Raw genomic sequence first — 25,958 nt, 5'->3', positions numbered from 1 at the left:
GTCTTTGCTCTGAAAGGAAATCACTTCTCCTTACTCAGAAACTTTCAGATATTAAAAGAAAAGAAGGTTATTTTCTGGGTGTCATAAAACTTATTCTCAGATGTGCTATTTCCAGATGCCTTCAAGGGTTTGTTTAACCTGATGGACGGCACTGCCCAACATCTGTAGATAGCAATGATTATCTGAAGTTATGACCAAAGTCAAAGCCCACATTAAAAAAATGAGTAATTTGTATTCATGAAAGTGTTTTTTACTTCTTGCATAAATGGCCAACAAGCTGTTGTGTTAAAGGGTAATATGCATAAACTCATCAAGGAGAAAAAGTTATTTAAAAGCAAAAAAAGTCACCAACTTGGAAATTTATATTTTGGTAAGTATGAAGGAGGAGCAAGAATCAAAATACTGTATGAATCAAGTAGCTTTTGAATTGACATTCCATACTAATGATTTCTGCAATGCCCTTTTTATTAATGAGGCTTCCACAATTTAAATTATTACTTCTCAGAGTTTTAAGTGAAAAGGTAGCTGCAATACCTGTTTTAAATGAGTCAGAGAGAAGTTTTATCATTTTTTTGTGACTACTCAGTGATAGAGATCAAATAAAGAATTTAAGGATTTAAACAAAAATACTAGATAAGATGATGCCATAATTATCACCTCTCAGCAAAACATGGCTAGAAATACTTACAACTTCTTTTTTCATCTTTTTTCTGCCTGGGAAAAAAAAATTCCATAGTAAAAACTTATGGGTAAAGACATAAAGTGGCAACAGAAGCAGATGGTGCAGTAGTTTGAGCTTAACTTTCCTTTTAAATCAAATTTACATCACTTTGAATTCCAAAATAGTAGATTGCATTTTAAAATAATTTTGCTCCTTTGTCACACACACACCTCTAAATACTTATTGTGTCACAAGAAAATGACATAGTATGGAATAAGTATAAGTATAAGGAAATAGTATGTACTATTTCCTTCTTAATTTGGGATTGAAATGGATGGCATTTTTTATTATAAAGATCAATAAAAAAATTATTACCTAAAGTCTTTAGAGAGCCACTCTTTACCTCACTGGCAAGCTAAGCTCTTCTTTCCATTAATAAACACCAAGTTGGACAATAAAAATAGTGCACAGCAACCACTGGATTTACCAAACCAAAGATAGATTACACTAAAAGCAACCATTGGTCCTTTAAATGATACTTCCAATTGATGATACCATATGCGGCAAAGGTGGAAGGTAATGACCTCTCTCAATCACTACTAAAAAATACAGAATTATCAATAAAAATTTTGGCACATACCCTTGAAAGAGTTTGCATATACGAAGGTCTTATGAAGATTAAGCTTTATAATATAGCCACTTTTGATCAAAAGCCTTAAAATGTGAATACTCAAATTCTTAATGGTATTGAACATAAATGATTTTTAAATATGCAGAGCTATAAATTCAAAGATCACTTTCACAGTACTGATTATGATACTGAATGATTTGGGCTGACTTGAATATCGATAGAAAATGAATTGTTATAGAGCCACTGAATAGATTATAGAACTATGAAAAATGATAACAGATTTATATTTTAGTGAAGTCCATTATAAAATGTTAATTGGAATATAAAATATAAAGTATAAGTAAAATGTGATTTCATTTTTGTAAACATTTGTCCTTTTACAAAATAGGAAAAAAGACTTCAGTTTAACAGTAAATAGTCCAAGTAATTAGAACAAAATCTGTGTAGGATTAGATTTTCAAATGGGATAAAGTGAATCTTGACCAGCATTTAACACATAATTCTAGCTTAATTATGCATCCAAATGTGAAAGAAAACTTTAAGTAAAACCATATTTACTCTGGCAAGTAAAGATTTCTTAAAAATATAAAAAGTGCTGTTCTAAAAAAGACAATTTGGATAACACTCAAAGAACTTCTATTTATCAAAAAATACCATTTAAAGCATAAAAAAGTGGAAAAAGATATTTACAGAACATAAATAAAAGATCCAGGAACCAGAACACACGATAACCTCAACAATTCGCTAGGAGAAAATGGGCAAAAGACTTGAACTAGAAGTTGATCAAGTGTTACCCAAAAGGTTAATAAATATGAGATATTCTGCCCAGGAGCCCAGTGCCCCTGCATATCCACCTACCGAAAGCCCTTACATCATCTTGCCACACCCCTGCATAAGGCTGTAGAGTCACAGGCACAATCCCAGATGGATGCAAGAGTGCCATCATAAACTCAGCAGTAATATCCATGCAGCACCTGGCACTGAGAGGTGTTTAACCCAAAGAACAGGCAGTCCAGCATGGTAGAGAGGCAACCCCAAATACAGAGGTAGCCAACGTATGTGTTTCCCAGAGCCTAAAAGCTGACCGCCTAGGGTTTGTCTTTATTTAGAAAGAGTCTCATTGTGTTGCCCTCAGTAGAGTGCTGTGGCATCACAGCTCACAGCAACCTCAAACACTTGAGCTTAAGTGATTCTCTTGCCTTAGCCTCCTAAGTAGCTGGGACTACAGATGCCTTCAATGATGCCTGGCTATTTTTTGTTGCAATTGTCATTGTTGTTTAGTAGGTCCAGGCTGGGTTCGAACCCACCAGCCCTGGTGTATGTGGGCAGCACCCTAACCACCAAGCTATGGGTGCCGAGCCCTGAGGTTTGTCTTTAATGGCAACTCCACACACTCCAGATACAGAGCCAAGTACCCACATGCCACCCCCAAGGGCCTATGATCTGGTGGCCTGTGTGCCTTTCTCCAGGGATCCAAGGACCATCTTGCCAAGGATCACTGTTTCAGGCAACTCCACCCATTCCCTTCTTCCCCCATAAGGGGCCTGATGACTGGCTTGTCCAGAGACTTTTGCTGAAACTATACTACTGTGTCCAGCCATAACTGAAGTCAAAGTACACTATTTAACACCATAGATGCATCTACAATAAAAAAGTATTTCACTATGAAAGCTACTCTGTAGATAACAATGTAGGGATGCAAAAAACATGAAAAAGTAGAGAAATTACATCTCCAAAAGAACATAATAATCCTCTAGCAAGAGACCCTGAAGTAGTGAAATGCATGAAAAGAAATACAAAACAATGGTCTGGAAGAAATTTAACGAGATACAGATTCAGTGAAATCAGGGAAAGAATTCATGATCTGAATGAGAAATTCAACAGGTATTATGTAGGAGAACCACACAGAAATCTTGGAGTTGAAAAATCAATGAATGAAATAAAATATATAATTGAGACTATCAATAATAGTCTAATCAAAGAGAAGAGAAAATTTCTAAACTTGAAGACAGGTCTTTTGAAATAATCTAGTTAGGACAAAAAAAAAAAAAAAACAACTAAACAAAAATGAATAAACAGCCTATACACTGATGGAACAATAAGGAGAGAAATATTCATATTATGGGAATTCTAGAAACATGATAGAAAATGCATAGAAGTCTTATTTAATAATAGTTGTAAACATTCTAAGTCTTGGGAGAGAAATAGGCATCAAGATCTAAAAAGCTTGAAAAATCCCCAAATAGATCCAATTAAAGAGGTCCTCTTCAAGACACATTGTAGTCAAAGTGTCCAAAATAAAAGACAAAGAATTTTAAAAGCAGTAAGATAAGAGCACCAAGTCACACGTAAGAAAATCTTCATCATATTAGATTGCTTCTATAAGAAATATTTAAGAATCATACATCTGGATGAAAAATAAGGATGACTACCATCATGAATACATGTAGAAGAATGAAACTCATTGGTAAAGCAGATACACAAATGAGAAAGAGAAAGGAATCAAACCCCATCACTCCAGAAGACCACTAAATTATAAAAAACAGTGAGGAGAAGAAAAGAATATGTAAAACAACCAGAAAATAACAAAATAATAGGAATAAGCCCACACCTATCAATAACAACCTTTAACGTAAAGGTTTAAATTCCCCTATTAAAAGATATAAACTAGGTGAATGGATTTTAAAAAGAAAAAACAAGATCTAACTATATACTGTCTATAAGAAACCCCCTTCATTTGAAAAGAAACAAACTGAAAGTGAAGGGATTAAAAAGATATGTCAATGCAAGCCAAAAAATGAGCAAAAGCTATTATAGCAGATAAATATACATGTAGACTTTATGCAAGAAAATACAAAAACTCTGTATATCCCCTGAGCATTTCCCAGGCTATAGGGGCCCTGTTGTGGCATTAGGAAGGTTGAGAACCACTGGCATAGAGAAAGGCAAAAACCAGAAGATGGAGGAAGATGGATCTGCCATGCCGGGACTGTTGGAGTCCTCTGCAGAGAAGGCCCCTGTGTCAGTGTCCTATGGAGACGAGAGGCCCCTGGATGGGATCTGACTCAGAGAATCATATAAAACAGCTGTTCTCACCTTGATCAGAGAAGAGATCATCACCAAAGAGACAGAAGCAAATGAATGGAAGAAAAAACATGAAAAGACCCAACAAGAAGTCTTGGAGATAAGAAAACTTATGGCTAAATATGAAAAAACTATTGTTCAAATGACTGAAGATGAACCAAGGACAAATGTGACCTCTCAGAAGAGCTTCCAGCAGCTGACCGTGGAGAAGGAACAGGCCCCGGTTGACCTGAACTCTGTGGAAAGGTCCCTTTCTGATCTCTTTAAGGAGATATGAGAACATGAAAGAGGTCCTGGAAGGATTCAAGAAGAATGATGAAGCTCTGAAAAAATGAGCTCAGGATTACTTAGCCAGTTAGACAAGAGCAATAGCGATATTAGGCCCTGAAAATTCATGCTGAAGGAAACCAGACAAAGCCGGGGAAGAGATCACTCAGGTTCCAACAAAAGCAAAGTCCAAGAGTACAGCTCTCCACGCTGCACTCCGGAAAGAGCAGATGAAGGTGGAGTCCCTGGAAAGGGCCCTTCAGCAGAAGAACCAAGAAATTGAAGAACTGACAAAAATCTGTCATGAACTCATTCCAAAGCTGGGAAAGAGTGACTGAGATGCCCATTAGCTCAACAGATCTGCATTTGGCTGCTTCTCTCCTGACCACAATTACCTTGCCTTATCCAGTAATAACTGCCCCTCTGCAGAGGAAAAAAAAAAAAAAAAAAAAACTGAAAAAAAGCACATTCCTACTGCTGCCTGTCCCACCCTGCTGCCCATGCAACAGCCCCGGGAGAGACCTGGAGAGCTGCACAGTGCCAAGAGGTCTGTGACCTGACCAGCTGGCATCCCCCACCCACTCCCTCTCTGCAGCTTCCGTTAGACTGGCTGCTGAGTTTGGGTTTGTGGTTTCTCTAGCTTCAGTACTATTTGGGATCATCTCCTTTCTACCACCTGTCTGATATTTTTCTGGCCCATTTGTTTAATCAATTTTCAGTATCAGTGGTTTTATTTAAGGAGATAATTTGGCTTTTTGTTAACTTTCCCGTTTATAGGCAAAAAGGAGCTCTGGTTCCCTTTTATACACACTTTCACACTTAGCCATGGATATTTACATTTGCTGCTGCTTTTCCCTTGAAGCACAGATAAGAACTTTTCTACAGTAGACAGTATTTCCAACTCCCCGGGGTATGTTTGAACTGGCCCTCTTTACCACAGGAGGATGCTGCATGACAGGGGCTGCATTTGGGGCAGTGAATGGTCTTCGGCTAGGATCGAAGGAAACTCAGAATGTGGCTTGGTCCAAACCAAGAAATGCACAGATTTTGAACATGGTGACGAGGCAAGGGGCACTTTGGGCTCATACTCCAGGTTCTGACTTTGCTCGATAGTGCATTGGGTGTTATGGAGAAAACACAAGGTGCAGAAGATGACCTCAACACAGTGGCAGCTGGATCCATGACAGGCATGTTGTATAAATGTATAGGTGGTCCCCGAGGGGTAGCACGAGGCGGTCTGGCTGGACTAGCACTTTCCAGCCTCTATGCACTATATAATAACTGGGCGCACCTGGAAAGCTCCTTCCTCCAACAGTCATGCTGAAGATTCTTCCAACTCATGGAGGACACTGTAGTAGTCATTCAGATCAATTTATAAGTCAGTCTGGAGTTAATCTCTCTTCTACTTACAATTAGTTTGAAAAATTGGAGATTCTGGTTTGCTGTGACAAAGATCATGGATGGTTGAGCAGGACTGGCACTCCTTCCAGCCAGTGGGTTGAAGCCGAAACCATTTGGTGGCTCACTGAGTCACACGGTCTCTTCTCTTCAGAAGATCTTGTACTTAACTGTTCTCTCTCCTCCTTCAGAACTGGAAAACCACTGACTCCCAGAATTCAGATCAGGCTTGTCAATACCACATCAGCAAGTCTATTCATTTAATGATCAGAAACTGGAATGTTGCACTGTATTCTGAATAAAGGGTGAAAATATAGAACTAAAAAAAATATATATACATAGGTCAATAAATGTGATATCACATTTATAGAATGAAGGACAAAAATCATATCGTCATCTCAATATCGAAAAAGCATTTAATAAAATTCAACATCCCTTCATGATACAAACAGTGTACCTCAACACAATAAAAATCATATACACGGGCTGTCCAGGAAAGTACACAGCCATGTGCTATGAAAAATAGAGCCATACATGGCTGGATCCTTTCCAAACATCTCTCATACAACAAACCTACGGCTAACATTATACTGAATAGGGAACAATGGAAAGCTCCTCTAAAAAGCTCTGAACAAGACATGAATGTTCAGTTTTACTACTCTTATTTAACATAGTTTAGGAAGTACTAGCCAGAACAATTAGGTAAGAGAAAACATAAAGATCATCCAAATTGGAAAAGAGGAAGTCAAATTGTCCCTAGAAAACATGATCTTACACATACAAAAGCCTAAACACTTTACCAAAACTCTTAGAACTAAAAGAAATCAAGTTGCAGGACAAAAATCAACATATAAAAATCATTAGCACACTTCTATACACTAAACCCAAACTAATGCAAAAGAAATCTAGGCACCCTCTTTAAGAAATGATGCTGGGGCAGCACCTGTGGCTCAAAGGAGTAGGATGCCGGCCCCATGTACTGGAGGTGGCGGGTTCAAACTTGGCCCAGGCCCCAAACTGCAAAAACAAACAAACAAAACAAAACAAAAAGAAAGAAAGAAATGATGCTGGGCCGATGGTATCCCAGCACTCTGGAAGGCCGAAGCAGGTGGATCAGCTGACCCCAGAAGTTTGAGACCAGCCTGAGCAAAACTGAGACCCTGTATCTACTAAAAATAGAAGAACTAGCTGGGCATCATGGAAGGCACCTGTAATCCTAGCTACTTGGGAGGCTGACACAAGAGGATCACTGGAGCCCAAGAGTTTGAGGTTGTTGACAGCCATGATGCCATGGCACTCTACCCAGGGCAGTCTTTTTGAGTAAGACTGTCTCAAACAACAACAACAACAACAAAAACAAACAAACAAACAAACAAAAAACCCCAGAAACAAAACAAACAGAAAAACTCCAAGAAATGATGCTTGGAAAACCGGGTATCCTATGCAAAAGAATGAAACTAGATCCTTATCTCTTGTGTAAACAAAAATTCAAAATGAATTGAAAAATATAAGGTCCAAAATATAAAACTATTAGAAGAAAACATAGGAGAAATGCTTCAGGATATTGGCTTGGGTAAACATTTAAAGACTAGCATTTCATAAGTATATGCAACAAAAGCAAAAAGAGACAAATGGGGATATAAAACCAAAAAGCTTCTGCACTGCAAAGGAAACAACAGAGGGAAGAGACAACCTGCAAGTATGGGGGGAAATATCTGCAAAACATTCATCTGACAAAGGGTTAATATCCAAAAGGAACTCAACAGCATAAAAGCAAATAATTCTATTAAAGACCAGGTACAGTGACTCATGCCTGTAATCCTAGCACTCTGGGAGGCTGAGGTGGGTGGACTGCCTGAGCTCACAGGTTCCGGACCAGCCTGAGCTAGAGTGAGATCCCATCTCTAAAAGTAGCCAGGAGATGTGGCAGATTGTCCCAACTACCGGGAGGTTGAGACAAGAGATGACTTGAGTCCAGGAATGAGGTTGCTGTGAGCTAGGACACCATGGTACTCTACCAGGGGCAACAAAGTGAGACTCTGTCTCAAAAAAAAAAAAAAAAAAAGTGAAGTATCTGAATAGACATCTGTCCAATAAAGCTATATGAATGGCTAACAAGTATATGAAAAATGCTCAACATTTCTAATCACCAGGGAAATGGCAAATCAAAGCCCCAGTTATAATGGCTATTATCAAAAAGAAAAAAGTTAACAAGTGGTGGTGAGGATGAGGAGAAAAGGGAACTCATGGAAATACATGTAGTATATACGTTGTGAAAAATAGTATGAAGATTCCTCAAAAAACTGAAAATAAACCTACCATTTGATTTAGCTAATAGAAAGAAATAAGTATATAAAAGATATATGTTTACCCCATGTTTACTCCAGCATTATTCACAATAGCCAAGATATGGACTCAACCTAGGTGTTCAAAAACAGATGAGCAGTACATGCTGGAACTGGAGGACGTCATGTTAAGTGAAATAGGCCAGGAATAGTAAGATAAACACCGTATGTTCTCATGCATATGTGGATGCTAAAAACAGTTGATCTCATAGAAATAAAAAGTAGGACAGGGGACACTAGAGGCTGGAAGGGTGAGAGAAAGGGAGGGGTAAAAAGAGCCTTGTTAAAGGATTGAAAATTGCAGCTAGATGGGAAATAAGTAAAACAAAAAAATAAAAATAAATAAAAAACCAAAAAAAAAAAAAAAACTTAGAAAACTCTGATAAGATGTGTATTTACTAAAGCTAAACATATGTTTACCCTATGACCTAGTGAGTTCATTCTTAAGTATGCAACCAAAATAAATGCCTGGGCTCTTCCATAAAAAAGCATATTATTTATAACATTACTGTTCATAATAGCCCCAAACTGAAGTGATTCATATGTCCATTCATATTACAGTAACATGGATGAAAAGTGTCAGATGCACAGTGAAATCCTAGAGAGCAGTGAGAACAAACGTGATAACAGGAAAATCAAGCAAACATAACTTTGAACAAACGAAGTTGGACACAAAAGAACTCGAATTGTGTGGATCTAGCGGCAAAATAGGTAAAACAAATGTCTGGTGCTAGAAGTCTCTGGTTACCAGTTGGGGAACAGTAGCCCCTTGAATAGGCTCAAGTGGGTTTTCTAAGATGGGGTAATGTCTTATTTTTTTTATCTGAGCACTGATTGCACAGGGATATCTATTTTGTTTAAAAAATGGAGCTCTATAGTTATTCTTTTTGCACTTCTATATTTGCTATATCCTTATAAAAAGGAGATTGTTTTTAAAAGTATGTAAAGTATTGAAATACTATGATGAAATACTGCTTCCACAGATTGATGTAAGGTCTTGAGTCCTGAAATAGGTGATAGACCTTCCATGTTAAAATAATTCAAAGACAGCAAATGCAGCTCTTAAAAACGTTTCTAACTATTCTAATGAAGTCTAAATATCTGTTCTCATTTCTGCCTTTTGTCAATTAGAATTCATTTGAATGTCTTTCAGTTTTCTACCTTATTTTCTTTTCCATAGGTCTTTTTCTTTTCAAAGATATTTAAAATTACTTCAAAAATTGGGAAATATTAGAGGATAAAATTCACCAAACAAATTGAGATAGATGATGGATCTCACCTCATTTTCTTACATTGCTAGGTTTCTTTACAGTTTTTAAGAGTGATGTCCTGCATCCCCTGGGCAGTGCCTGAAACGAGATATCATACTGAACAATTAGCTGCATTTCTTAGTGGCTTGTGTCAATATTCCAACGGGCACCAGTGGAGTCATTGCAGTCCATCGCATGAGGGGTCCAAGTGTGAAGGAGTCTGAGAATATAGTTGCGCGGCAGATAATTTCATACAGTGGAGGCCCAATGACATGAACACAACTACAGACAGGGATCTGTGGTTTACCAAAATGAATAATATTGTATTTCCAAAAATGACCAAATTTAGCTCTGTGGAGAAACTGAAGTTGCTGATACAAGCACATTTCGAGGCAGCTCTTCCTTCCACAACAGCATCGGCAATGAGTAATAAGGAAAGAGGCTGGCTGTGTGTGTGTGTGCATGGGGGTGGTGGTGGGGGGAGTCTGGCCAATTATTAATAGAAATATCTAGTTGGGTTAATGGCCCATATGGAACAGATCAATATTTCAGTAGACTACTTTAAAATGTTTTCTAGACCAGCAAAGATGTCCTTTTTGAAATTATGACAGTGGAAAAAAAAAAGATAAATCTTCAAGTAAACATAAATTCATGTCCTAAGTTTCTTTAAGAGCCATTCTTTCAGTTACCCAGCATGTCATGTTCCTCTGATAGACAGGATTGCAATATTGCAGGGAGGTCTGTAGCATCTTCAAGGCCAGGTATAAGGCTGCGTCATGAAGGGAGTTATAATAGCTACTTTTGAAAGCATCTACTGTGGCCCAGGTTTTTTATATAGAGATTTTATTTAATTCTCAAACAACTCTGACCCTAAGACTAGCAGCATGAGCAGCTCCCTATTACTGAGTGTTTGACATGCCATGGACTCGTCAAGGATATAATTTAAAACAAGGTGTGATACCTATTTTTCAGAGAAAAATAAATTGGAATCCCATCATTCATGCATTTAACTGATATAAATTAAAGTCCTGTCCTTTGGAAACATGAGAGAAGGATAAAGAGAAGCTGAGGGGAAGAGGAAGGAGGAGAAATGAGGTTTCAAAATGTGGGTGACTTTGCTCTAAGTTCTCCGTGAAGATCTCCTGTCCGGGAGTTGGTGTGAAGGAGGTGTTACAGACCTATCATTTTTTCCCCTGAATCAGGTTTTTTTCCCTCTCATTGGGTGAGAATCATACTGAGGTGAGGACAAGTGAGTAAAGATGCATTTTTCCTCTACACATAGCCCTTAAAAACAAGAATTCCTCATTTACAACAGAAGCATCAAAAATCTCTCAATGCTGGGTGATTAAAATTACTTTTGTTTTCAAGAATAATTTTAAATCCCTAAATCCCATTCATTTTTGGCTTTATGTTTTTACTATGGAACTTACTCTTCACTTCCTTCCCCCACCCACCCTGTTCTTCTAACATAAAGAGGATTCCCTACTCACTGTATTGAGTTTCAGAGAGATTAAATACTCAAAGTTAGAAAACGACTAATTGATGGTATTGAGATGAACCAAAATTCTCTGACTTCAAACACATTCCTTCACTAATATGAAGCCCTCCTTTGGTGTACCATAGCTGTGGGCAACATGAAGGCTGTAGTCTTCCAATTTGGTGCCTACCTTGGGAGGCATATACCCAGCTGTACAGGCAGAGATTCTGACTCAGTAGTCTGGGAGGTGCGGTTGTTTTTTAAACAAGTGAAGTGAAACTGGTGCATGGAATAAAATGGCCACCCTCTGAGGAATGTGAACTTCCTTTAGAAGACTCCAGAGGAAAATTTCTTAAATTAAAAAAAAAAAAAAAAAAGTATCTCTTATCACCTAAGAAATACAAAGTTATAATTTTGAATATTTGAACTCTAATTTCATGACACCCTATGAAGATTCTTATTCTTCTTCCCCACATCCTGGGAGCTGTATCTGGTTTGAGAATTTCTGCTCCATAGCGTTTTTGTGCTAACAGACCTGAAACAAAATTTCTTCCTAATTCTAGTGATACTATAATTTTATGACTGTGCCATTAAGGCAATATTACAAAGAAAAAAATTCTTCTTGAACTTGTTAAATTCTCTTTCATTAAAAAAAAAAAAAAGTATGAGCCCAGGAATTAAGCCATTAAACACAGGAATATCTTTATTTAATCTTTATTTCCTATAATATATTAGGAGACTTTTACAGATAGTGGCTAGACAGAGATTTGGAGTCAGGGTGGTGTCTCTTAACTGCCTGTTAGTAGCCATGTGACCTATGGCATGTTAGCTAAGCTCTGTACTCCTCGGTTTCCTGGTTTGTAGACTAGGGATCCTAAGGGGACCCAACTAATGCACTGGCTCTGTGGATTGAATGAGATTATGCACTGGCCTTGGCACACATGTACTGAGGACTCTGTAGAGCTTAGCTTTTATTTTTGTTACAATATGCATTAATTTCCCAGAGCTGCTGTAACAAATTACCAAGAGCTGTGTGGCTTACAACAGAAATTCTCTCAAAATTCTGTGGCCAAAAGTCCAAAACCAAGGGGTTGGCAAGGCCATGCTCTCTCCAGAGCCTCACAGTGGTTCTCGACCTGTGTGTCACGACCCCTTTATAACGATGAAAATACGTCAGGGCATTGGGGAGGTTGAGAACCACTGCTCTTGAGGAAAGCACTTTTGCTCTTCCTGCCCCTAATAGCTCCAGACGTGCCTTGGTTTTGGCAGCCTGACTGCAGCTTCTGCTTCTGTTTTAAAAAGGCCCTCCTTTCTCTGTGTGTCTTCTCTTCTGTAAGCCTTTTGTAAGGACACTTGTCATTAGATTTAAGGCCCGCTGGGATAATCCAGGATGATCTTGAGATCCTTAATTACATCTACAACAATCCTTTCTTCCAAATAAGGTCATGCTTACAGGTGCAGAGGATTAGGACTTGAACATCTCTGTTTGGAGGGCATCATTCAACTTACTACACAGCAAATGCTTATCATAGATTTTTAAAAAAAATTTCATATACATTGTCTCATTTAAAATTTTAATTATTGAATAAAATGGCAAAGATGGCTGACTGAAGCCAGCTTTCCACAGAGGCTCCTGTCCAGAAGGAGAGTTAAAGGACAGAAATGTAGCAAGTAACCTGGTGGATTTGAGCTGCACCAAGAGAGAAGGTGGAAGAACACACATCAACCCCACTGAGGTGAGCTGCAACCCCAAGGATATAAACAAAAGGTACAAAATCCATCACCAAGTGGACAGGAGTCCCCTCCCCCAAGAGAACGGCTAAGAATGCCCCACAAACAAACGAGCAGAGTTCAAAGGTCCTCCCACTACACTCCACGGGAGAGACCCTCTAAAAACTGGACCTACCTCCCATACTAGGGTGCCACAGCATTCTCCTCCAGGCATAAAACTGTATAAAACTGTATATATTCTCTACCTGCAACTCTGAGCTCCCAGCACTCCCCTCCACTCTCAGTCTGAGGTCTGGAGGCCTGTCCCCCAGGAATCCAGATTCTTGGGTGATTTCTCGTGGGGTGTGGACAGGGCCTAAACTGCAGCTGGTCAGTGCTGACTCTGGGGCACAGGAGCAAGGAGAGGATGGTCGGCTGAGAGGGAACCACACCGGAGCAGTGGTGCCCCGAGGCGCAGAGCAGCAGCCCTCTTTTAGCAATAATAGGGCTCACTCCCAGATATTCTGAAGCCACACCCCCTGTCTCCCTGGGCAACCAGAGGAGGCCAGGCATCTACTCAGGTGGCAACCACCACAGAACACATCTGGGACGGAAATGCAGGCCCCAGGAGTAAAGGGTTTGCCTGAGGCAGTACCAGCCTGGGTGGTGCGTGGGGACTAGAAACACACTTGCAGACCCGTAAAGTTCCCAAGGTGGGGCTGACCCAGAGGACCGCTTTACTGAGCCTAAGACACACCTGGCCCTCAGGGGATCATCTACCTATAGATAAAGGAAGACTGGAGGCTAGAAATGACAAGTAACTGAATACAAACCTGCAGGAGCAAAGACAGGGCCTGAGGCACAAGCTCTGGGAACTCAAAACAGCTTCTCTTCTGCAGGGGAATTTAGCAGGGACAGAAACAAATTCCCGCAAAGTAGTTCTGTTCTGTTTTGTCAGTAACATCAATCAGGGGCAGGGCTGGAACTGAGTGAACACCCCCTAGCCTCCAAGCACCTGAGGTTATCAGGCCTCACCTCCCCCTGCTAGATAGAGGCAGAGCGCAGTGGCCTGGTTGAGCAGAAATAAATTTCCTTGTAATTCAGGCAGGTGCAAACCCCTGGAGTATCTATTCACTACAGGCAACAGAGTCAAAGCCCTGCAGGACTATCAGTGACTGGGTGTGACAGAGGTGCAAGGTGGGGAAGGAGGCATCAACCTTCCCAGACTGATCTATTCACCGGGTGGGTCCTCCTGACTCCACGGAGCACTGGAGCAAGCCATATCTGAGTAGTCACCACACCCCTGTGATCCAGTTGCCAGAGACCTTTTACACTCTCCCACCTGAGACAGGTGCTGACTGAGACAATTGATTTGGACTTTTTGAACTGAACCAATTGCCCGAGGACTATTCAGGCAACTATTCACCCTGGGCACAGGGTGTGTGGTTGTAGGAAGGTTTTATTTTCCTTTTCCAATTGTTCCCTGTGGGGGCCGGGGTGACTTAATTGCTATATTTCTCCAAAGCTGAGACTTCAATCCAGAGTAACTGTTTCACTAGGGTCGAACAGAGACCAGCTGAAAACTACACAGAACCACTTAGCCCCACCACACCAGACAGGGCCCCAGTTTCTCAGGCCATAGTACCGTACAGGTCCTCGACAAAGCTCCAGGGGAAAAAAAATCAAACGGTGTAAAACAATCATGGGGTAGAATCAGCAGAAAAACTCTGGTAACATGAATAACCAGAATAGATCAATCCCCCCAAGGAAAGATATGGCAGATGTAACTGAAGATCCCATTCATAAACAGCTGGCCGAGATGTCAGAAATCGAATTCAGAATTTGGATTGCAAACAAAATTAATAAAATGGAGGAAAATTTGGAATTAGAAAGTTGAGCAGCAATTCAAAAGTTGGAATTAGAAATTTGAGGAGAAATTCAAAATTTGTCTCAAGAATTTAACGAATTTAAGGACAAAACCACCAAAGATTTTGACGCACTGAAGCAAGAATTTGCAGCCCTCAAAGATCTGAAAAATACAGAAGAATCCCTCAGTAACAGAGTGGAGCAACGACAATGAAGAAAGGATTTCTGACATAGAAGACAAAGCCTTTGAACACTCCCAAACTGTCAAAGACAAAGAGAAATGGAGAGCAAAAATGGATCATTCTCTCAGAGAGCTCTGGGATAATTCGAAGAAAGCAAATATCCACCTCATTGTAATCCCTGAAACTGATGAAGTGGCCTCGCTAAGCACAGAAGCCCTTCTCCATGAAGTTATGAAAGAGAATTTTCCAGACATGCCAAGAGATTCTGAAATTCACATAGCAGACTGTTTCAGAACCCCAGCATGACTCAATACCAATAAGACATCCCCCAGGCATACCTTAATTAACTTCATTAAAGTTAATATGAAGGAGAAAATTGTGAAAGCAGCCAGACATAAGAAATCCATTACATACAAAGGGAAGAATATTATAATGACTGCAGATCTCTCTGTTGAAACTTTTCAAGCCAGAAGAGGGTGGTCATCGACTTTTAATCTCCTAAAGCAAAATAACTTTCAACCCCGGATCCTGTATCCAGCTAAACTGAGTTTCATTTATGATGGAGAAATTAAATACTTTAATGACATTCACATGTGGAAGAGCTGGTTTGGTTATGGCAAATTTCTTCAGGATATTCTCATACCTATCCTCCATAATGAGCAGCCCAATCCTCTATGACAAAAGTAAACTCACTCAGAAACTTTTGATCAAACTCCAACTTCCACACTGGCGAAAGGATTAAAAATGTCCACTGGACTTTCGAAAAACTCAATACCCAAAATTTTACCAGACTTATCAATATTCTCCATTAATGTGAACAGGTTAAATTGTCCTCTAAAGAGGCACAGGTTAGCTGACTGGATACAAAAACTCAGGCCAGATATTTGCTGCATATAAGAGTCACATCTTACCTTAAAAGACAAATAGAGACTCAGGGTGAAAGGATGGTCATCCATATTTCAGGCAAATGGTAATCAGAGAAAAGCAAGCATTGCAATTTTATTTGCAGATACAATAGGCTTTAAACCAACAAAAGTAAGGAAGGATAAGAATATTCACTTGTATTTGTTAAGGGTAATAATCAATATGATGAGATTTCAATTATTAATATCTATGCACCCAACCAGAATGCACCTCAATTTATAAAAGAAACTAACAGACATGAGCAACTTGATTTCCTCCAGCTCTATAATAGTTTGAGATTTCAACACTCCTTTGGCAGTATTGGATCGATCCTCTAATAAGCTGAGCAAAGAAATTTTAGATTTAAACCTAACCATCCAACATTTGGATTTAGCAGACATCTACAGAACATTTCATCAAAACAAAACTGAATACACATAACTTCTCATCAGCCCATGGAAAATACTCCAAAACTGATCACATCTTAGGTCATATGTGTAACCTCAGTAAATTTAAAGGAATAGAAATTATTCCTTGCATGTTCTCGGACCACCATGGAATAAAAGTTGATCTCGGTAACAGGAATCTGCATACTGATACAAAAACATGGAAGTTAAATAACTTTATGCTGAATGATAGCTGGGATAGATGGGATAGATGAGATTAAGAAGGAAATTGCCAAATTTTTGGAACAAAATGACAATGAAGACACAAATTATCAGAACCTCTGGGATACCGCAAAGGCAGTCCTAAGAGGGAAATTTATAGCACTCCAAGCCTTCTTTAAGAGAACAGAAAGAGAGGAAGTTAACAACTTAATGGGAAATATCAAGCAACTGGAAAGGGAAGAACATTCCAACCCCAAACCCAGTAGAAGAAAAGAAATAACCAAAATTAGAGCAGAATTAAATGAAATTGAAAACAAAAGAATTTTACAACAGATCAATAAATCAAAAAGTTGGTTTTTAGAAAAGGTCAATAAAATAGATAAACCTTTGGCCAACCTAATCAGGAAAAAAAGAGTAAACTCTCTAATCTCAATCAGAAATGACAAAGATGAAATAACAACAGACTCCTCAGAAATTCAAAAAATCCTTAATGAATACTGGAATAAAATTTATTCCCAGAAATATGAAAATCTGAAGGAAATTGACCAATACTTGGAAGCACGTCACCTTCCAAGACTTAGCCAGAATCAAGTGGAAATGTTGAACAGGCCCATATCAAGTTCTGAAAAAGCATCAACCACACAAAACCTCCCTCTAAAGAAAAGCCTGGTACCAGATGGCTTCATGTCAGAATTCTACCAAACCTTTAAAGAGGAATTAGTACCTATATTACTCAACCTGTTCCAAAATTTAGAAAAAGAAGGAAGACTACCCAACATGTTCTATGAAGCAAACATAACCCTGATCCCCAAACCAGGAAAAGACCCAACAGGAAAAGAAAATTATAGACCAATATCACTAATGAATATAGATGCAAAAATATTCAACAAGATCCTAACAAACAGAATCCAGCAACACATCAAACAAATTATACATCATGTTTTATCCCAGGGTCTCAAGGCTGGTTCAATATATGTAAATCTATAAGTATAATTCAGCACATAAACAAATTAAAAAACAAAGACCAATATGATTCTCTCGATTGATGCAGAAAAAGCTTTGGATAATATTCAGCATCCCTTCATGATCAGAACACTAAAGAAAATTGGTATAGAAGGGACATTTCTTAAACTAATAGAGGCCATCTACAACAAACCCACAGCCAATATCGTATTGAATGGAATTAAATTGAAATCATTTCCACTCAGATCAGGAACCAGACAAGGCTGACCATTGTCTCCACTGCTCTTTATCATTGTAATGGAAGTTTAACCACTGCAATTAGGGAAGAAAAGGCGATCAAGGGTATCAATATAGGGTCAGAAGAGATCAAACTTTCGCTCTTCACAGTTGATATGATTGTATATCTGGAAAACACCAGGGATTCTACTACAAAACTTTTAGAAGTGATCAATACAGCAGCATCTCAGGTTACAAAATCAACATTCATAAATCTGTAGCCTTTATAAATACACCAACAATAGTCAAGCCGAAAAAACGGTCAAGGACTCTATTCCGTTCACAGTAGTGTCAAAGAATATGAAATATTTGGGAGTTTATCTAACAAAGGACGTGAAAGATCTCTATAAAGAGAACTATGAAATTCTAAGAAAAGAAATAGCTAAAAATGTTAACAAATGGAAAAACTACCATACTCATGGCTGGGAAGAATCAGCATTGTTAAAATGTCCGTACTACACAAAGTAATATATAATTTTAATGCAATCCCTATTAAAGTTCCACTGTCATACTTTAAAGATCTTGAAAAAAATAATACTTCATTTTATATGGAATCAGAAGAAACCTCAAATAGCCAAGACATTACTCAGAAATAAAAAAAAAAGCAAGAGGAATAACACTACCAGACCTCAGACTATACTATCGATAGTGATCAAAACAGCATTTTACTGGCACAAAAACAAAGAATTAGATGTCTGGAACAGAATAGAGAACCGAGAGATGAACCCAGCTACTTACAGTTATTTGATCTTTGACAAGCCAATTGAAAACAATCAGTGGGGAAAAGATTCCCTATTTAACAAATGTTGCTGGGTGAACGGGCTGGCAACCTGTATAAGACTGAAAGTGGACCTACACCTTTCACCATTAACTAAGATAGACTCTCACTGGATTAAAGATTTAAACTTAAGACATGAAACTATAAAAATACTAGAAGAGAGTGCAGGGAAAACCCTTGAAGAAATCGGTCTTGGTGAGTATTTTATGAGGGGAACCCCTGGGGCAATTGAAGCAGCTTAAAAAATACACTACTGGGACTTGATCTAACTAAAAAGCTTCTGCACAGCCAAGAACACATTAAGTAAAGCAAGCAGACAGCTCTCAGAATGGGAGAAGATATTTGCAGGTTATGTCTCCGACAAAGGTTTAATAACCAGAATCCACAGAGAACTCAAACGTATAAGGAAGAAAAGAACAAGGGATCCCATCGCAGGCTGGGCAAGGGACTTGAAGAGAAACTTCTCTGAAGAAGACAGGCACACGGCCTACAGACATATGAAAAAATGCTCATCATCTTTAATCATCAGAGAAACGCAAATCAAAACTACTTTGAGATATCATCTAACTCCAGTAGGAGTAGCCCATATCACAAAATCCCAAGACTAGAGATGTTGGCGTGGATGTGGAGAAAAGGAAACACTTTTACACTGCTGGTGGGAATGCAAATTAATATATTCCTTTTGGAAAGATGTTTGGAGAACACTTAGAGATCTAAAAATAGATCTGCCATTCAATCCTATAATTCCTCTACTAAGCCTATACCCAGAAGACTAAAAATCACATCATAACAAAGATATTTGTACCAGAATGTTTATTACAGCCCTATTCATAACTGCTAAGTCATGGAAAAAGCCCAAGTGCCCATTGATCCATGAATGGATTAATAAATTGTGGTATATGTACACCATGGAATATTATGCAGCCTTAAAGAAAGATGGAGACTTTACGTCTTTCATGTTTACATGGATGGAGCTGGAACATATTCTTCTCAGTAAAGTATCTCAAGAATGGAAGAAAAAGTATCCAATGTACTCAGCCCTACTATGAAACTAATGTATAGCTTAGTTATAACCCCACAATAAGGGGAAGAGGGAAAGGGAGGGGAGGGACTGGGGAGGTGGGCGGAGGGAGGTTGATTGGTGGGATTACACCTGCAGTGCATATTACAATGGTTTTTGAGAAACTTAGTAAATGTAGAATGTAAATGTCTTAAAACAATAACTAAGAAAATGCCAGGAAGACTATGTTAACCAGTATGATGAAAATGTGTCAAACGGTCTATAAAAACAGTGTATGGTGCCCCATGATCGCATTAATGTACACAGCTATGATTTAATAAAAAAAATAAAATAAAAAAATTTTAATTCTTACAACATTCTCATGAAAGAGGAATGAAAAGAAACAGTGCCAATCCAAAAATGTGAGAACGACTAAGAGAATTGGAAGAGAAGAATGCAAGCGAGTACGTAGGGGGGTGCTGAGCAAAGCTTCATGGGAAAAAGTGAAAGTCTAAATAGACCTTGAAGGATGGGTAGTATTTTGAACTTTAGATTTCTTTTGTATTTAACAGGCATAATAATTAAAATTATAGGATCGCTCTCAGCATTGAGGGACAGGACTCAGGTAAAGCACTCTGTATACAGCCTGGTATATAGTGTTTAATACCTGTTCTGTAATAAGTCCTATGAAATGTTGCTTTTTCAACACCTGCCAAATAAATGCTAAAAATCACTAGTAACTTTTCTTGCCTTTGTGAACATTATATCCATTATACTTTTAAAAATTAAAGAGAGGGAAACATTTTGAACAGTGGTTTCGTTAAGTCCTTTGGCAAGTTATCAATCATTTTGCAAGATTTAAAAAGGTGATACTTATCCTAGAATATTCTGCCACCTGCAGGTAACCAAAGGCTGGTACAATTCTCACAAACCCCAGCTACATTTGTTAAGCAGCAGCTTTTGATGCAGGGGCCCTGCTCAGACTCGAAGAGGCTCTGTGAATACTTATTGCTTTCTTGTTATCGTCAGCAGTTCTTAATCGAAAGGTCTGCTTTAGATAAGACATTAAAAGATATTTTATGCTTTACTCCTAATTCTCCCAATTTTTGGATTTCAGAAAAAGAAGGTAAACTCAGCTTTTAATAGATTGGAAAAGATTGCTTTGGATGGTTAACCAAAGTGTTATTCCTGGATCAGCAGCAGTTCCTGGGAGCTTTTCTGAAATGCTAACACTTGGGCTTCACCCCAGATTTATGTATCAGAAGCTCTGGGGGTGGGGTTCAGCAATCTGGGTTCTAACGGGCTTGGCAGATAGTTCCGATGGATCCCCAAATTTGAGAATCAGTGTTGGTTGTTGGACGTGGGTGGGATAGTGACGGGACCAAGGCTTCACACTTATAGCAGTGGAAAGAGAAGGAACCAGAGAGAAAAGCCGAACCCACCTACACGGCTTCACGAATCAGTAAACGGAAAATGTTAATTTTTGTTAAGAACAGATCTCAGGTACTGGCAACATTACAACTTCAGTATTTCTTTCTTTCTAGCAAGTGAATATTTTTTCTATTAGAACAATAAAGGAAATGTGGGCTTTGTTTTCTTTCTCTTACATTAAAATTATGAGATTAAACTAAATCTCTTAACTAAATTTTATTCACATGCACAGCTGGAACTCAAAACACAAATCTTTTAGAATTAAAAAGGCACAACATTCCACCTTACTTAATTTAAAAATCAGCAAAAATAAAAGTAGGTAAATTTTATTATTGAGTACCTTAATATACACTAAGATGGGAGAATAATCTTATTTGCAAATGTGTATTTGAAATTGAGGTATGTTGTCTTTTAATCCTGTAAAGATCTCAGGATTTTTTTCACAGTAAAAATACATTTGGGCTTTGAAGTCTCTTTGGCTAAAAATCATGCTGGAGGAGGTAAAAATGCAGTGAATATATATGGAGAGCTAGTAAAAAACATGCAGCTAGTCACGACAGGAAAGGGAAGCTCACAAGAACATTGTTCCCACTTGGCAACATCTCTTGGGGAGTCAAGGGAGCAGAACTCAACTGAGCAACACTTACGTGGTTCCTCCCAAGGTGGTCTGGAGACAAGGGTGGATGAGGGTTAGCTCTGTGAAGTCAGCATCCCACCTTTACCCCAACCCGCTGCCAGAGTGACTCCAGTATGCCACTGACGCTCCTCTAACCTCAGATCCCTCATCTGCAAGTCGAGGGTAACACATCCTAGTTCATGAGGTCCTCGTTAGAGCTTAATACGGCACTGGTGTCAAATTCAGCTGTGCATCATCTGGGGATCTGTAGCAACTACCACAACAAGGTGAAAGCACTTAGCATGACGTTTCCCCTTTAATAAGAGTGCATCATTGCTGCACGCAGGTGTTTTGCTAAATGGTGGTTGCAGGGCAGGGAGTGCATCAAAGTCACCTGGGAAACATGGACACCCAGGCCCCACTGAGGTTCCCTGATGTGCTTGATCTGAAGTGGGGACCCGAGCATTTGCTCAAACTCTCTAGGTGATGACTGACATGGAACTAAGGTGGATGGTAGAATTGCTGTGCTCTTTATTGACAAATAAGATAAGGGTTTTCCCCGTTAGGTGTCCACAATCTCATTAAGGTGCTGGACAGAATCAAGGTGACAAAATATCCATGATATCTTGACATCCTAAGACTTGAGCACTTAACTACGTGCTGGATCCGTGATAAGTGCTTTATACAGATCACACTGCTTTATGATAACACCATAAGATAAGTACTATTATTATTATTAATAGAAAACATCTTAGTGTTTTCATTACTTTTTTTTTTTTTGAGACAGTCTTACTCTGTTGCCCTGGGTAGAGGCCATGTTGTGGTGTCATAGCTCACAGCAACCTCAAACTCTTGGGCTCAAGAGATCCTCTTGCCTCAGCCTCCTGAGTAGCTGGATCTACAGGCATCCACCACAATGCCTGTCCAATTTTTCTATTTTTAGTAGAAATGTATGTGTCTCACTTTTGCTCAGGCTGGTCTCAAACTCCTGAGCACAGGCAAACCACCTGCCTTGGCCTTTCAGAGTGCTGGGATTACAGGCGTGGATCACGCCTGGACACATTACTTTCTAAGAAGTCAAAGACTTCCTTGGTTCATGGAAACAGGAAATGACTTTGGAACTGTAAGCGTGCATGCAGACCACAGTCAGGGCAAACCTCTTGCATAATGAAGACTGAGACATCTAAAGTGTCTGAAGAGACCAGGAGGGAAGAAATCAGAAATGGGGGTCGGAAGTAGAGGAAGAAGGCTTGGGCGGGGGGGAACGTTCAAAGTCTGTGTGTATAAATGTTCAAGTAAAAGGGATGTTTAATAAAAAACACACTTACAAAACGCACGGTGGAACTGGATTTCTTATAGAAACCCGTTTGTGAACTAGTAGAGGAGGAGATTCGGCAGTCAGCTGTGGACAAGGCTTACAGCTGACACCTGGGTGACAGCCTCTGTCCAATATCACAGGTATTGATACATTGTCCAGAGTTCAGTGCTAGAGAGCGTGGAGCTGGCTCCCAGGCCTGAACTCCTACCCACTTCATGTGTTAGGCTGATTCTGGCTGGAGGTGTATCCGAGTGTTAACAGATAGACATCCTTTCCCTGGAGGAGTCAGGATGGACTTGAAAAGGAAGATGCTTGGGAATGGAGCATGCTGGGCCTTAGGCAAGATGGTGGAAGAGGGAAGTCTGCTTGGGTAGTGACTGGACAAAGCCTCCAGGTGAGGAAGTGTGATGTGAAGGCTGTGTCTGTGTTTAGGCAACCTGGAGTAATCTTAAGGGGCTGAAAGCAAGAACTAATGTCAGAGGACAGTGAGAAACTGCGGCCAAATGGAGGCTTGGATCAGACTTCAGAGCTCTGCATTTTTAGAACCTTGGATTTCAATTGCAGAACAGTGGGAAGCTGCTGTAGATTTTTGAGCAGGGAAATGACTCCATAAGGAAATAGACTGCAGTGCAAACCATGGCTGGCAGCAGCGAGTTTTCTTGCTACAAATCAAACCATAGAATTTTTAGAAGGAAAGAGACTTTTGAGCTTATTTGTCTCTTAGTTTTGAGCTGGTGGCCCACAGGCGAGGTGTAGTTCAAGCTATGTTTCGGTTCCCCGGTGTCTCATCTGTTCGTATGTCCCCTAGCTTGTATCCAGAACATTCCCTCTCTAGTTTGTGGTGTCTTCTCTTGGTGCGTCCACAGATGCACCTTTTAACAGTACAATGCACAGATCTCCCATGCTAGTTTGTAATTGTGCCCATTGATTAATGCCAGCACATTGTCATTCCTCAAGAAAGGGCTCTCATTCCCACAAGAATTTCCTTTGTTTATGAAGATGTAAAACAGGGAAGACTGGCATCAATACGATGAAATATATCTCTTTATTTTTGGTTGTTTCTTGAGTGCTTGCCACACCTTACTCTCTTTCTGTTCTTAAATAAGCCACAGATTAATTGACCAGAATTTGCATAACCCATCATTTCAGAGCACAAAGTGCTTTGAAGGGGGGAAAGTAATAGTCTACATTGTAAAATTGAAGGCTTATTCTTAATGATTTTTTCAGTGGTCAGGGATTGAGAACACACAACTTGGTAATTCATGTGGAGCAAAGTTTAAGAACATTTTATGCTGGCCTCAGCTTAGGCATCATTGTTACTTTGGGCCAACTAACTCTTTGTTGTGGGATCCCGTGTATTGTAGGGACCCTTCCTGTTCTTTACCCACTAGATGCCAGTAGCACCAACACACCCTGTCATGACAGTCAGAAAATTTCTCCAGCATTGACAAATGACCCTGGCAGAGGGTGAGGGGCACCATCTCCCCTGATTAACAATCACTGCTTTGTAACAGTCTTAATTTTGCTTTTCAACTTTTCACCCCAAACTCTCTAGACAGCACAGTTCTTAGAAATATAAAATTCATCAGTAAGTGAATTAAAATAATAAAATCAAATGTGTTCCTTTTTTAATTAAAAATACTTTAAAAGCCCTTAAAATGCTTTAAAATGAACTTTCTAAAAGTTATAAATAGACAAGAAAATGTATTAAAAAGATCTCTAGTCAGAGAAATCGAAAGGAAAAAGGAAGGGTAAGAAAAATATTTTGAAACTTGAAGACTGTGTCCCTCTCTGAAGAAATTAATGGTTATTTTTAATGTGACTTTGCGGTATGGGGGGGGGGTGGGAGCAATGGTTTCTTTCTTCCTTACCTAACATCTGAATGTTAAATCTAGAATGTTTCAAAGCTTGATGTAGGAACTGGTAACTAATAAGATGCAAAGGGATAACATAAAAGTGACAAAGATTATAAATACTGTTTCTTATAAAATGGTTATTTTTTAGAATAAGCAACATGAAATTCATTTCCAAGTTCTTGGGGCTATTAAAGAGAAGATACAGAAAGAAATAGTTTAGGTTCTTGTTTGCTGTATTTCATCAGGTTTTACACCTAGTACTTGTATTTTAAACACGTGTTGTAATTTAAGCAGTGTAAAAATGAATGATTATGGAATCAGGGCACTGTCACATGGACAGAATCTTAGAGAACGGCTTGTCAGGCACTTCTTAAGCCTGGTTGTAGATTTCAAAGATTTGAAGATCTTCTTAAAAATGCAGGTATTCAGACCCTAGTGACAGATGTTCTGATTTAATTGGTCTAGAGCAGGCTGCACTGTAATTTTTATTTTTTTAAATTTTTTTCTCAGTTTTTAAAATGTAAATTATATTTTTATAGGGTACGAGTAACATTTTGATACAGGTATACAGTGTGAATTAATTAAATCTGGGTAACTGGGATGTCCAACACCTTAGACATTTAATCTCTCTTTGTGTTAGGAACATTCCACTTCCACGCTTTTAGTTATTTTAATTTGAAGTGTACCCTAACTTATTGTTGATTACAATCACTTTGTTGTGCTATCAAATATTGTTCATTCTATCTTACTCTTTTTGCAGCCATTAATCATCCCCACTTTATCCCCCAGCCCTCTGCTTGCATTCGTTTTAAATATTCCTCAGGTGATGATGATAGGCACTCAGGTTAAGAACCACTGGTCTAGTCCATGGGTTGTAAGTCCGTGGGAACTCAAGCTGCTTCCTGGGCTAAGGCTAGTTCATTGGGGAGGACGTTGGTTCCAGGGACCGGGAATTTATGTAAATTAAGTGGGCAGTCACAGTGCGAGACAGTAGAACCTGGGGAAGGCTGTGGCGAATCAGAGAGCGGATGCTCTGCCTATCAGCGATTCTCAACCTGTGGGGCGCAACCCCTTTGTAACAATGAAAACACATCATGGCATTATGAAGGTTGAGAACCACCGGAAGATGCTTTTTGCTGCCTTTTTATGGCCAATGGAAACACTGCCTTGATTTTTGATGGAAACCAGACATATTCTGAAATTTCTCCAATATTTTGAACACCATAAGAGGCCAAAGGAAGCATATCTGTGGGCTGCCAGTTTGCATCCCTAAATCCAGGCCAATTTATTTGTTTTGTGAATGAGGAAACTAGAACCAGGAATTACAGAACTGTCTAT

The 25,958-nt window shown here is 39.1% G+C and overlaps 2 pseudogenes; both read left to right on the top strand.

Annotated features, from left to right (window-relative positions):
- The first annotated feature begins 4,230 nt into the window (after positions 1–4,230).
- LOC128592640 (transforming acidic coiled-coil-containing protein 1-like) lies at positions 4,231–4,981 on the top strand (annotated as a pseudogene).
- Position 4,982: 1 nt separating this feature from the next.
- On the top strand, positions 4,983–5,967 carry LOC128591295 (mitochondrial import inner membrane translocase subunit Tim23-like; annotated as a pseudogene).
- The last annotated feature ends 19,991 nt before the right edge of the window (positions 5,968–25,958 follow it).

This window comes from Nycticebus coucang, chromosome 8 (assembly GCF_027406575.1).
Source record: "Nycticebus coucang isolate mNycCou1 chromosome 8, mNycCou1.pri, whole genome shotgun sequence".
NCBI classification, from domain to species: domain Eukaryota; kingdom Metazoa; phylum Chordata; class Mammalia; order Primates; family Lorisidae; genus Nycticebus; species Nycticebus coucang.
Note: the sequence above shows the minus strand (reverse complement) of the source record. Positions and strands in the feature narration are given on the sequence as shown.